The 14,524-nt window shown below is 39.2% G+C and overlaps 1 long non-coding RNA gene across 1 annotated transcript; it reads right to left on the reverse strand.

Annotated features, from left to right (window-relative positions):
* Positions 1 to 202: 202 nt before the first annotated feature.
* On the reverse strand, positions 203 to 10,672 carry LOC115133271 (uncharacterized). Its single transcript, XR_003864188.2, has 2 exons — positions 10,146 to 10,672; positions 203 to 900 (listed from the first exon to the last, which is right to left on the reverse strand). It is a non-coding gene; the product is annotated as an uncharacterized LOC115133271 (long non-coding RNA).
* Positions 10,673 to 14,524: the final 3,852 nt, after the last annotated feature.

The following is a 14,524-nucleotide window of genomic DNA, read 5'->3' on the forward strand; positions in this document are numbered from 1 at the left end:
CACGATTGCACTGAAAATACCCATTAAGCCATTTGTTAAGATTTCCCCCATGTGGACCTGTTGTCACTCTTACCCTGATGGTTGCTGATATTTGAGGAATTTTATCATTTATATCAGAATGGCCATATTCTGAGGCCAGTTTAGCGCTCATTCAATGACGAATTACTACTCTTTTCCCATTGAAGGCCATATTGAGGTTAAATCAATGACTGGAGTTTTTAATTGATAAAAACAAATTACTATTGAAAGTGCAAGTCAGTATCGCGCATACATTTACTGGTTTCTGTGGTGATTTTAGAAGGCTGTGCCCATTTCCACTTTTACCCCATACTCTTTAAAATACTCCTACTACAATGTTAAAACATTCTACATTGTGACATCATTAAAATACTCCTACTACAATGTTAAAACATTCTACATTGAGACATTAATTCATTGATATCATGAAACAACTCCATGTATTTTCTGATATTTTAACAGAGATGTTTTATCAGATTATCTCTGGTCACAGCTACGAAGTTTCTCTCCTGTGTGTGTTCTCTGTTGTACAGTCAGATGGCTAGATGAAGTAAAACTCTTCCCACATTGACCACCGCTATAAGGTTTCTCTCCTGTGTGTGTTCTCTGGTGCACTGTCAGATCGCTAGATTGAACAAAACGCTTCCCACACTGATCCCAGATATAAGGTTTTTCTCGTGTGTGTTCTCTGGTGTACAATAAGATGGCTAGATGTAGTAAAACTCATCCCACATTGAGTACAGCTAAAATATGTATCTCCCGTGTGGATTCTCTGCAGGTGTTTCTTGAGGTGTTCTGATCTGGAGAGACTCTTCTCTGCCTCGTCAGCATCATGAGGTTGTTGAGGCTCCGCAGAGGATCCACAATAGTCACGTCTCTCTCCTGTGTGAACAACAAAGTCAGACCGATGGTTAAAGGCCCACAACAGCAGAAATTCACTGTAAAAGTGTTACAGGAATTAAATTCTTACATGTTTTAATACCCAATTAAATTAAACACTCTGTCCACTTCTAAGAATTTGTAAGACTCTTATTTGCATAAAATGGACAGAGACCAGTCTCAAAATCAATCAGCAGCGTTTATTCTCGAGAGTACTGAACATGATACAGTTTACCACAGGTTATAAATTGAAAATGACATCATTAGTTTTCGAACTGTCCCGTCTCTTCTTCACCCTGGTACAAAGGCAATATCTCAAGCCTTCCCACATCGTCCCACATCAATTTAATATAATTTATGACTGAGCCAAGGTCTTCCTGTGTAGATAAGAATTCTAGCCAGTCTGACGATAGGTTCATTCATTTCTACCAAGGAACAGACAGTCATTGTTCTAATTCTTGATTATATTTACACACATTATATTCAGTACTAGGATTAAAAGAACATTCATACATCTATACAGTAACATAATAGTATTCTGATTAGTCAGTCCTGATTGAAATGTATACATAATTAGTCATTATTGATAAAAAATCCCTTAACAAAAAGGTGATGCCAACAGAGTAGCCATGATGTTGTACAACAATTGACGTCTGTAATCAATGTTCAAATTATTTGACAATTGTCTTAAAATGAGCAAGAATGGTCATATTTAGTCTTGTTTTCACATTAGTAGTAAAATCGATGAATGTAGGTTAGAAATAAGTTAAAAGTTGCTGAAATCCTAAGCAGTGTGCCAGACGACTTTTGGTCTCCCAATATAGGCCCCTTTCTGTGTATAATAAAATTGAGGGCGATGCACGCATAATTTGAATGCAGAAACTCCTCCCTGCTAATGAGTAAACCGATAACCACTAGCACAGTCAGTGCAGTCAGCTCAGCTATCCCCATTGAGACCATGTCTGTGCCTCGACCGAGGTTGGGCAAAACTAAACATGGCGGTGTTCGCCTTAACAATCTCACTGGAATAAAGACCTCCTCCATTCCTGCCATTATTGAAAGAGATTGTGATATCGCTCATCTCAAAATAGGGCTACTTAATGTTAGATCCCTCACTTCCAAGGCAGTTATAGTCAATTAACTAATCATAATCTTGATGTGATTGGCCTGACTGAAACATGGCTTAAGCGTGATGAATTCACTGTGTTAAATGAGGCCTCACCTCCTGGTTACACTAGTGACCATATCCCCCGCGCATCCCGCGGAGGTGTTGCTAACATTTACACGATAGCAAATTTCAATTGACAAAAAAACCCAATGTTTTCGTCTTTTGATCATCTAGTCATGAAATCTATGCAGCCTACTCAATCACTTTTTATAGCTACTGTTTACAGGCCTCCTGGGCCGTATACAGCGTTCCCAGAATTCCTATCGGACCTTGTAGTCATCATAGATAATCTCTCTCTCTCTCTCTCTCTCTCTCTCTCTCTCTCTCTCAATTTCAATTCAATTCAATTCAAGGGCTTTATTGGCATGGGAAACATGTGTTAACATTGCCAAAGCAAGTGAGGTAGACAACATACAAAGTGAATATATAAAGTGAAAAACAACAAAAATTAACAGTAAACATTACACATACAGAAGTTTCAAAACAGTAAAGACAAATGTCATATTATATATATATATATATACAATGTACAAATAGTTAAAGGACACAAGATAAAATGAATAAGCATAAATATGGGTTGTATTTACAATGGTGTTTGTTCTTCACTGGTTGCCCTTTTCTCGTGGCAACAGGTCACAAATATTGCTGCTGTGATGGCACACTGTGGAATTTCACCCAAAAGATATGGGAGTTTTTCAAAATTGGATTTGTTTTCGAATTCTTTGTGGATCTGTGTAATCTGGGGGAAATATGTCTCTCTAATATGGTCATACATTGGGCAGGAGGTTAGGAAGTGCAGCTCAGTTTCCACCTCATTTTGTGGGCAGTGAGCACATAGCCTGTCTTCTCTTGAGAGCCATGTCTGCCTACGGCGGCCTTTCTCAATAGCAAGGCTATGCTCACTGAGTCTGTACATAGTCAAAGCTTTCCTTAATTTTGGGTCAGTCACAGTGGTCAGGTATTCTGCCGCTGTGTACTCTCTGTGTAGGGCCAAATAGCATTCTAGTTTGCTAGTTTTGCTAGTTTGTTCTCTCTCTCTCTCTCTCTCTCTCTCTCTGAATAATAAGCACTTTGAAATATCAGCTGATGTAAGAAGGGCTATATAAATACATTTGATTTGATAGTTATAGATGTAGTATATCTGCCTGGAGCAAAAATGGAGAGCAAAGATTTTAGTTTTTCACAATGTATTCTGAATGTGAACGGGGGAAAACTCTGGGGAGTACCCTCCATTTCCAGGTTGCTTATGAGTGCATTTCACACTACTTTGGATTATAATTGTAAGGCTCGTTTGAATGTCCTCGTTTGAATGTCCAACCGCTTTGTACTTTAAAAAAAAACACGTCAACCAGTAAAATGCTCTTTGGCTTTTCCATCAACCTGACAATGAGGGTTTGTAATACTAAGTGTTTGCCAAATTGTCCACCTGGGTGTTGTCAATAAAGATAAGATTATTTTTTATTTCATTTTCTTAATTCACCTTTACGCAGTTTAGTGTTGATTGAGGATATAACTGTTGTTTATTTACATTTTATTTATTTAACTATTGTATTTTAATGATGTCACAATGTAGATTTTTATTTATTTCACCTTCATTTAATCAGGTAAGCCAGTTGAGAACACGTTCTAATTTACAACTGCAACCTGGCCAAGATAAAGCAAAGCAGTGCGACACAAACAACAGAGTTACACATGGAATAAACAAAAGTACAGTCAATAACACAATAGAAAAATGTATATACGGTGTGTGCAAATGGATTAAGGAGGTAAGGCAATAAATAAGGCCATAGTAGCAAAGTAATTACAATTTAGCAAATTAACACTGGAGTGATAGATGTGCAGATGATGATGTGCAAGTAGAAATACTGGTGTGCAAAAAAAGTAACTAAAAACATGGGGATGAGGTAGGCAGTTGGATGGGATATTTACAGATGGGCTGTGTACAGCTGCAGCGATTGGTAAGCTGCTCAGATAGCTGATGCTTAAAGTTAGTGAGGGAGATATAAGTCTCCAACTTCAGAGATTTTTGCAATTTGTTCCAGTCATTGGCAGCAGAGAACTGGAAGGAAAGGCGGCTAAAGGAGGTGTTGGCTTTGGGGGTGACGAATGAGCTGAGTTAAGGCGGAGCTTTACCTAGCAAAAACGTATAGATGACCTGGAGCCAGTGGGTTTGGCGACAAATAAGTAGCGAGGGCCAGCCGACGAGAGCATACAGGTCGCAGTGGAAGGTGGTATGTGGGGCTTTGGTGACAAAACGGGATGGCACTGTGATAGACTGCATCCAGATTGCTGAGTAAATCGTTGGAGGCTATTTTGTGAATGATGTCGCCGAAGTCAAGGATCGGTAGAATAGTCAGTTTTACGAGGGTATGTAATATGAGGCTAGGTTAACCAGACACCTAGGTATTTGTAATTGTCCACATATTCTAAGTCAGAACCGTCCAGATTTGTGACGGTAGTCGGGCGGGCATGTGCGGGCAGCGATCGGTTGAAGAGCATGCATTTAGTTTTACTAGCGTTTAAGAGCAGTTGGAGGCCACAGAAGGAGTGTTGTATGGCATTGAAGCTCATTTGGAGGTTTGTTAACACAGTGTCCAAAGAAGGGCCAGATGTATACAGAATGGTGTCGTCTGCGTAGAGGTGGATCAGGGAATCACCCGCAGCAAGAGCGACATCGTTAATATATACAGAGACAAGAGTCGGCCCGATAATTGAACCCTGTGGTACCCCAATAGAGACTGCCAGAGGTCCAGACAACAGGCCCTCCGATTTGACACACTGAACTCTGTCTGAGAAGTAGTTGTTGAACCAGGTGAGGCAGTTAATTGAGAAACCAAGGCTGTTGAGTCGGCTGATAAGAATACGGTGATTGACAGAGTCGAAAGCCTTGGCCAGGTCGATGAAGATAGCTGCACAGAACTGTCTTTTATCGATGGCGCTTATGATATTATTTAGTACCTTGAGTGTGGCTGAGGTGCACCAGTGACCAGCTCGGAAACCGGAAAGCACAGCAGAGAAGGTACGGTGGGATTCGAGATGGTCAGTGATCTGTTTAACTTGGCTTTCGAAAGACTTTAGAAAGGCAGGGCAGGATGGATATAGGTCTGTAACAGTTTGGGTCTAGAGTGTCACCCCCTTTGAAGAGGGGGATGACCGCAGAAGCTTTCCAATCTTTAGGAATCTCGGATGATACGAAAGAGAAGTTGAACAGACTAGTAATTTGGGGTTGCAACAACGGCGGCGGATAATTTTAGAAAGCGAGGGTCCAGATTGTCTAGCCCAGCTGATTTGTACGGGTCCAGGTTTTGCAGCTCTTTCAGAACAACATCAACTATATGGATTTGGGTGAAGGAGAAGCTGGGGAGGCTTGGGCAAGTAACTGTGGGGGGTGGGGAGCTGTTGGCCAGGGTTGGGGCAGCCAGGAGGAAAGCATGGCCAGCCGTAGAGAAATACTTGTTGAAATTCTCGATTATCGTGGATTTATCAGTGTTGACAGTGTTTCCTAGCCTCAGTGCAGTGGGCAGCTGGGAGGAGGTGCTCTTATTCTCCATGGACTTTCCAGTGCCCCGGACCCTTTTTGAGTTTGTGCTACAGGATGCATATTTATGCTAATGCAGAACGCCACAGGTCAAGGGCAGTCAAGTCTGGAGAGAACCAAGGGCTATATCTGTTCCTGGTTCTAAATTTCAGTTGTGGAGCTTCTCAAATACATTGTTCTTCACCTCAAACAGCAAGTAAAAGTCGTATGACAATTGCGTATGACAATAGTTCCTCAAAGTATTTTCGTAAAATACTTCCAGCTCTCACCCTTTTGATAATCACTCGGCATGAAAGGGAAATATGTAATGCTCTGATTCAGTGGAAATTTCATAAAATACCTGAATACTTCTTATCTTTTGCACAAATAGCCGACAGCTGTATCTGTTCCGAACTCACTGGCGCGGGAAACTCTGAGGGCCCAGAATATTTTATACAATGTTGCAAGCTTGCTATGAGGAGTTTCCGCTAGACCAAGTTGATACATTGTTTCAAGTTCGTTGTAGACAGGCCATGCGTAGTCAATGTGATTTATAAGATATTTATTTTTATTAGGATTTGTTCTACCTGCAGGCCACAATGATAACATTTTGGGGGCTTTATGTAGGTTATTTAAAAAAACTTAACAATGGCAATAAAAAATTGTATTCATCATTTTCATTTAAATATAATGTAGATTAACCACAGAGAATGTTGTTGAGATACAAAAACTATAATAATTATTATTACTATTATAAATTAAATGAAACTGTTCCAGTAAAATGTGTATATGAAAATCATAACTGGCACCAGATCAGTAGAAATGGTCAGATAAATTGGCACCAAATGGAAAAGGTTGCTGACTGCCGGTGTAGTCTATTAACAGAAACTATAGGAGCATAACGACTGCTGGTGTAGCCTATTACCAGAAACTATAGGAGCATAACGACTGCTGGTGTAGCCTATTACCAGAAACTATAGGAGCATAACGACTGCTGGTGTAGCCGATTACCAGAAACTATAGGAGCATAACGACTGCTGGTGTAGCCTATTACCAGAAACTATAGGAGCATAACGACTGCTGGTGTAGCCTATTACCAGAAACTTTAGGAGCATAACATCAATTTTTACGAAGGCAAGCAGAAGCTGGAGGAGTAGGCTAAGGAAGAAATATTTTTTCTGATGGTTAGGCTATCTTGTTTCAGAGGGGTGTCATCAATAGCCCATAATGACAAAATTAAAACAGGTAATACATGATTTACTTAAGTATTCAGACCATTCGCTATGAGACTCGAAATTGCTTTCAGATGCATCTTGTTTCCATTAACCTTCCTTGAGATGTATCTGCAACTTGTTCGGAGTCCACCTGTGCTAAATTCAATTGATTGGATATGATTTGGAATAGAGGTCGACCGATTATGATTTTTCAACGCCGATATCGATTATTGGTGGACCAAAAAAAGCCGTTACCGATTAATCGGCCGATTAAATTTTTGCTGTTGTAATAATGACAATTACAACAATACTGAATTAATACTTCTTTTTACTTAATATATCATTAAAATCAATTTAGCCTCAAGTAAATAATGAAACATGTTCAATTTGGTTTAAATAATGCAAAAACAAAGTGTTGGAGAAGAAAGTAAAAGTGCAATATGTGCTATGTAAGGAAGCTAACATTTTAGTTCCTTGCTCAGAATATATGAAAGCTGGTGGTTCCTTTTAACATGAGTCTTCAATATTCCCAGGTAATAAGTTTTAGGTTGTAGTTATTAGGACTATTTCCCTCTATACCATTTGTATTTCATTAACATTTGACTATTGGATGTTCTTATTGGCACTTTAGTATTGCCAGTGTAACAGTATAGCTTCCGTCCCTCTAATTAGCGCGCGCTAACTAGCTAGCCATTTCACTTTGGTTACACCAGCCTCATCTTGGGAGTTGATAGGCTTGAAGTCAAACAGAGCAATGCTTGGGAGAACCTTCCAGAAGGACAACCATCTCTTAAGCACTCCACCAATCAGACCTTTATGGTAGAGTGGCCAGATGGAAACAGCTCCTCAGTAAAAGGCACATAACAGCCTGCTCGGAGTTTGCCAAAAGGCACCTCAAGGATTCTTAGACCCTGAGAAACAAGATTCGCTGGCATGATGAAACCAAGATTGAACTCTTTGGCCTGAATGCCAAGAGTCACTTCTGGGGGAAACCTGGCACCATCCCTACGGTGAAGCATGGTGGTGGCAGCATCATGCTGTGGGGACGTTTTTCAGCAGCAGGGACTGGGAGACTAGTCAGGATCGAGGGAAATATTAACAGAGCAAAGTGCAGAGAGATCCTTGATGAAAGACTTGCTCCAGAGTGCTCAGGACCTGAGACTGTGGCAAAGGTTCACCATCCAACAGGACAACGACCTTAAGCACACAACCAAGACAACATAGGAGTGGCTCTGAATGTCCTTCCCAGCCAGAGCCAGACTTCAGCCCGATCTAACATCTCTGGAGATACCTGAAAATAGCTGTGCAGTGATGTTCCCCATCCAACTTGACAGAGCTAGAGAGGATCTGCAGAGAAGGATGAGAGAAACTCCCCAAATGCAGGTGTGCCAAATAAATGAGCTAAATGAAAGGGGGGGAAATTATTTGATCAATTTTAGAATAAGGCTTTAACGTAACAAAATGTGGAAAAAGTCAAGGGGTCTGAATACTTTCCGAATGCACTGTATACAGCAACACCTCCCCATAAGCATTCCTGTTTATTCTGTAGAATTTATATTCCTGTATTGCTACTGCTGTATCAAAGGAATTATCTCAGTGAGTTTCAGAGATGAACAGTACAGTGCATTCCAAATTCAATAGGCAGGCAAGTGAACAAAAACGTTTTCAAATAAAACCGATTCCAGAAAATAAAACGCCCGTCCAGAAGACTGTCGACCAATCACATTGTCATGCTGTGACACGCAGATCCTAAGCTAATTCTCACTTAAATCCCTTTTTAAAGTCAGGGTATGAGTCGAGAAACATGCCTATTTTCCTTGAAAGTACGTAATGTAACGATTGCAAAGCTATACGCTATTACAGAGAACAAGTTCATTATCTCACATCTCTGAAAATATTTGTAATGTTGTGCTTCTTGTTCAGAGGGTAATTCATGCCAATGTTCTTTTCTTTAAGCTATTAATACGACTCTAAAGGAGTTTCCAATATCCTAATTTCTTAAAGTATGTCTGGTGATAGCTAGTGATAGTGATACACAAAGCTAGGTCTATTTGAAACATTGCCACCCAGCAGCCACCAGATTCAGAAGCTTTAAAACCACGTAAAAAATATTATATTTTTGCCCAAAGTTAAGATATAAATGATTCAAACTTAACATAATACAGGCTGGTTATTATTTTAGGCTATTTTAGTTTTGGAGTCAAAATAGTTTTGGAATAGTTTTCATTTTTCAAACAGGTTTGTTATTTTATTTCAGTTTACAAAATAGTTTTCCCCTAAATACTTTTTCTATAATAAGCATGGAGGATTCCCCTATCAACCAGTCATAGGTACTGGCGACAAAGCGCCTCGTAACCTAGCTGGGAATGGGACAGACGGAACCCTTCTGTGGTAACAGACAGGTGCAATTTGCAATCAAATCTAATTCCCAGGAATGGGCTTCATATGAACCACAGAGACTGTGTGTGGGATAATAACATGGCCGTGTCCAACTCTGCCTGTTCCCTCGACTCCGCCACCAACCACCAATCTCCAACAGGGCCTTTAACCTGTATCACTAGACACCTCATAGTGAGCTACAGGTAGGAATCAGCAATGAATCCTAATAATGAGACACCTCTAGGGAGGGGTGTCAGCAACATTTAAAGAATATATAAATATAGTGTTTTATGACACACCGTTTTTTTACAAATTTGTCAAGACACCAACTTAGACCTTACCGTGAAATGCTTTACTTACAAGCCCTTAACCAACAGTGCAGTTCAAGAAGAAGAAAATGTTTCCCAAGTAGACAAAAATTAAAAGTAATAATAAAAAGTAACACAATGAGAATAACAATAACGAGGCTATATACAGGGGGCACCGGTACCGAGTCAGTGTGAGAAATGCAACGATCCATGATATCAACCTTATTGTTTTAACCATGTTTTGAGGATATACAGTGTTTGTTTATATTTACTGACAAACATTGGAGTAAAAAAAGAGCTTATATTTGAGGGTTTTGATGGGGTACGACAGTTGAACTAAGCTCACGAGGCATTTATAAGTGAATTCTTCAAGAAACAGATGGGCACATATCATTAATGTATAAGTCCCAAAATGGATGTAACACCTGCTGATTGCCCCTTTAAGAGTACATATTGGGCTAATCTAATAGGAGATATTGAGGACTACAGTATTTCAGGCATTGTCATTGGATGCATTTGATCAATTGTTAAAGTTTTGTTGATGGTCCACTCTTGATGTTCTACACGCTACAGTGTAGCTTCAGCAATTCCTACAGAACAACATTAAAGTGTAGAACCCCTTTACTGCATATTGGTTCAAAGAGTGCAGAGAAGGTACTTACTGGTGTTAAACAGATCTCCAACCTCCTCTTCTTCCTCCAATGTGACCGTAATCTCCCCCTGCTCCTCTTTCACTCCAAAAACGACATCCTCTTTCTCTTTCTCCTCCTCTTTCACTCTGAACGCATCTTTCTCTTCTTCTTCTTCTTTCACGGTAACAGCCTCACTCTCTACTTGTTTTTGTATTGTAACATTCTTCTCTTTCTCCTCCTCTTTCACGAGAGTTTCTTCCTCCGTCCAGCAGATCCCTCTTCTTTATCAGGAGGAGAGTAGCTTAGTGAACTCATGGTCGGGGATGTTAGCTAGCTAGCATTAGCGACTAGCCTAGTTCTAAACTAACTTCGCAAACCAGCTAGCTGACAAACAACGTAAATATATAATTAAATGGGCCAACAAGTACATACGACAGAAGTGTGTTTAATACACAGCGATTAATATACACCAAAAGAGTGTAAAGAGAGTGAATGTTGTAGCTGTGTTTGCTAGAAAGCTACCGAGGTGTCTGACTAGCTGTTGTTGTTGAAGGAGCGTCCCGTCCACTAGATTATACATCACACTGGCAGCGTCGCCTGAACCTAAAAGACGCACATCGCCATATGCTGACTGGAGTGGGCAACGCAGTTGAGGAACCAAAAGGATTATTTTTAATTTATTTCATAAAAGTTTAATATTATAATAAGTCGTTCATAGAGAAGCATGCGTTGATCGAATCGTGTTTAATGAGTGAGATTTTAAAACAAACTTTACACCCACTACACATTTGCATTGAACCATACTTCTAACATGGATCATTTTGACCCCAGAGGCATATCTTTTATCATAGCCAAAATGTGGCTAATTCAATTCTTCAAATTTTTCATGACTTTGTCAATCAACTTGTTATTAATAAATCTAAATCACGGTTTAGTGTTTTCTGTATCAAAATGGACTTTTAACAAATTAGAATCCTTTGGAGTAATTTTGACCACAGCCAAAAGCATCTTTGATAAATAGGACGTTTATTTCAAATCAAAATCACATTTTATTGGTCACATAGACATGTTTAGCAGATGTTATTGTGGGTGTAGTGAAATGCTTGTGTTTCAAGCTCCGACGGTGCACAACATATACCCAATACACACACATCTTAGTATTTGAATCTAAGTTTCTCTGTAGACATGATCCATCCCACCAGAGGGTGGAGGGGCACCTGTATCAGTGGTTTTGACCAGATAAGACACACAGTATAGTGTCTCTCATGTACTCTCCTAAGATTGGACTTTTCTATACCACGTATCACATGAGTGTGTTCCTGCCAAGGCAGAAGCTATTCTCCCTGGTGTTTATTATGGATCCCCATTAGTTCCTGCCGAGTAAGAAGTAAGGTCAGGGAGCGTGCCACCATGCCTGAACCGCCCCTTTCGAGCAAAAGGTATAAATGATTGATTAAAAATTAACAGGTATAAATGATGGGTTATGAATTAACAGGTATAAATGATGGGTTATGAATTAACAGGTATAAATGTTGGGTTATGAATTAGCAGGTATAAATGATGGGTTATGAATTAACAGGTATAAATGGTGGGTTATGAATTAACAGGTATAAATGATGGGTTATTAATTAACAGGTATAAATGATGGGTTAACACGTATAAATGATGGGTTATGAACTAACAAGTATAAATGTTGGGTTATGAATTAACAGGTATAAATGATGGGTTTAACACGTATAAATGATGGGTTATGAACTAACAGGTATAAATGATGGGTTATGAATTAACAGGTATAACTGATGGGTTATGAATTAACAGGTATAAACGATGGGTTATGAATTTACAGGTATAAATGATGGGTTATGAATTAACAGGTATAAATGATGGTTTATGAATTAACAGGTATAAATGATGGGTTAACAGGCATAAATGATGGGTTATGAACTAACAGGTATAAATGTTGGGTTATGAATTAACAGGTATAACTGATGGGTTATGAATTAACAGGTATAAATGATGGGTTATGAATTAACAGGTATAAATTATGGGTTATGAATTAACAGGTATAAATGGTGGGTTATGAACTAACAGGTATAAATGATGGGTTATGAATTAACAGGTATAACTGATGGGTTATGAATTAACAGGTATAAATGATGGGTTATGAATTAACAGGTATAAATGATGGGTTATGAATTAACAGGTATAAATGATGGGTTATGAATTAACAGGTATAAATTATGGGTTATGAATTAACAGGTATAAATGATGGGTTATGAACTAACAGGTATAAATGATGGGTTATGAATTAACAGGTATAAATGATTGGTTATTAATTAACAGGTATAAATTATGGCTTATGAACTAACACATCCCCCCCCCCAGGCATTTCAGTAGATTCAGGATTTCTTATAGTGAGCATAACATGACAATACACGACATCTAAGTAGCTGAATATGATTATGGACTAACAGTCTAACAGTCTGAAGGACACAACTCATGTGATTCTGGTTAAACAGTGAGAGACTAGTTGATTATGAACTAACATTCGAACAGTTTGAAGGACACAGCTCATGTTATTCTGGTTAAACAGTGGGAGACTAGTTGATAAAGGAGTGGGGATTTTTTGACAATTAGGAAATAATATTTCATGTTTTACTCGTACCTCAGCCAGCATTGTGAATGGTGTCTGAGGCAGTGACATACTAGACCATGGCAGTAAATCTAATACGCATGTGTTTTTAGTCACTCATGTGGTTCTGTGGTTATAAGTTACTGACCTTGGAATACATTTCTGGCCATGCTGGCAGGGTCTGATTCAAACCTAATTTTCACCTGACACATTGACACGGTCTGAAACAAACCCAATGACCACCTTGCACACTGGCAGGTTTGAATCAAACCCAATGACCACCTTGCACACTGGCAGGTCTGAATCAAACCCAATGTCCACCTGACACACTGACAGGGTCTGAATCAAAGCCAATATCCACCTGGTACACTGACAGGGTCTGAATCAAAGCCAATGTCCACCTGGTACACTGACCGGGTCTGAATCAAACCCAATGTTAAGGGGAGGGAAGATTGGTCAAGAGGGTGATGATTATTGTTGTTCTACTGCTTGATTGTTAAATGCAACAACACTGTTTACAAAAGCTTTGATAAAGAACAAGGCCCACACACTGTTTACAAAAGCTTTGTTAAATGAACACAACAGTTTTCAGCTGTGCTAAAATAATTGCAGAAGGGTTTTATACTGACCAATTAACCTTTTAAAATGCCATTGGAACACAGGAGTTATGGTTGCTGATAATGGGCCTCTGTACACCTATGTAGACATTCCATTAATAAAAAAAATCTGCTTTTTCCAGCTACAGTAGTCATTTACAACATTAACAATGTCTACACTATATTTCTGATCAATTTGATGTTATTTTAATGGACTTCTTTTTTTTTCTTTGAAAAACAAAGACATTTCTAAGTGACCCCAAACTTTTGTTACACCATGTAGGAGCAGAATATACCTACAGTAGCTAGCTGCTGTAATGGCTGTTGGAAGGAGTGGAGGACCAAGATGCAGCGTGGTACGTATTCATCTTTATTTGAACGGGCCACTGATTAACAAAAATAACAAAGAGAATGAGCGAAAACCGAAACAGCTCTGTCAGGTGCAGACAGACACAAAACAGAAAACAACTACCCACAAAACCCATGTAGGGAAAAAGTTACCTAAGTATGGTTTTCAATCAGAGACAACGATAGACAGCTGCCTCTGATTGAGAACCACACCCGCCAAACAACAAAGAAATACAAAACATAGAAAATGAATATAGAATGCCCACCCTTGTCACACCCTGGCCTAACCAGAATAGAGAATAAAAGCCTCTCTATGGCCAGGGCGTGACAGCTACTTATTTAGATTTAGTTTGACTTAAATTAAACTGCCTTAAATGTGATTTAGTAAACATTTCGCACTAATCAATCAACACATTTCTGTCTTTGTATGTCTCAATATAAATGTTTTATTTAATGAAATCAATTTAAAATAATCTTTGTCTGAAAATAAAATATGATCCTCAATTGCGTTTCCCCTCCAGTCAGTAGACGGCGATGTGCGTCTTTCAGGCGACGCTGCCAGCGTGACGTATAATCTAGTGGACGGTTCTTCAGAAACAGCTCGTCAACTACCTCCGTAGCTTGCTAGCCAACATAGCCGAAAGATTCAAGCTATTTATACGCTTTCGGTCTATATTAGCTACTGTGTTTTAGACACACTTCTGGCGTTTCAACTTGTTACCCTATTTAATTTAATATTACGTTATTTTGTATTAGTCAGCTATAGTATCTGGCTGGTTAAGTTAGCACTAGCCTAGTCGCTAATGATATCTAGCTAGCTAACATCCCCGACC

Source organism: Oncorhynchus nerka, linkage group LG2, assembly GCF_034236695.1.
Source record: "Oncorhynchus nerka isolate Pitt River linkage group LG2, Oner_Uvic_2.0, whole genome shotgun sequence".
NCBI classification, from domain to species: domain Eukaryota; kingdom Metazoa; phylum Chordata; class Actinopteri; order Salmoniformes; family Salmonidae; genus Oncorhynchus; species Oncorhynchus nerka.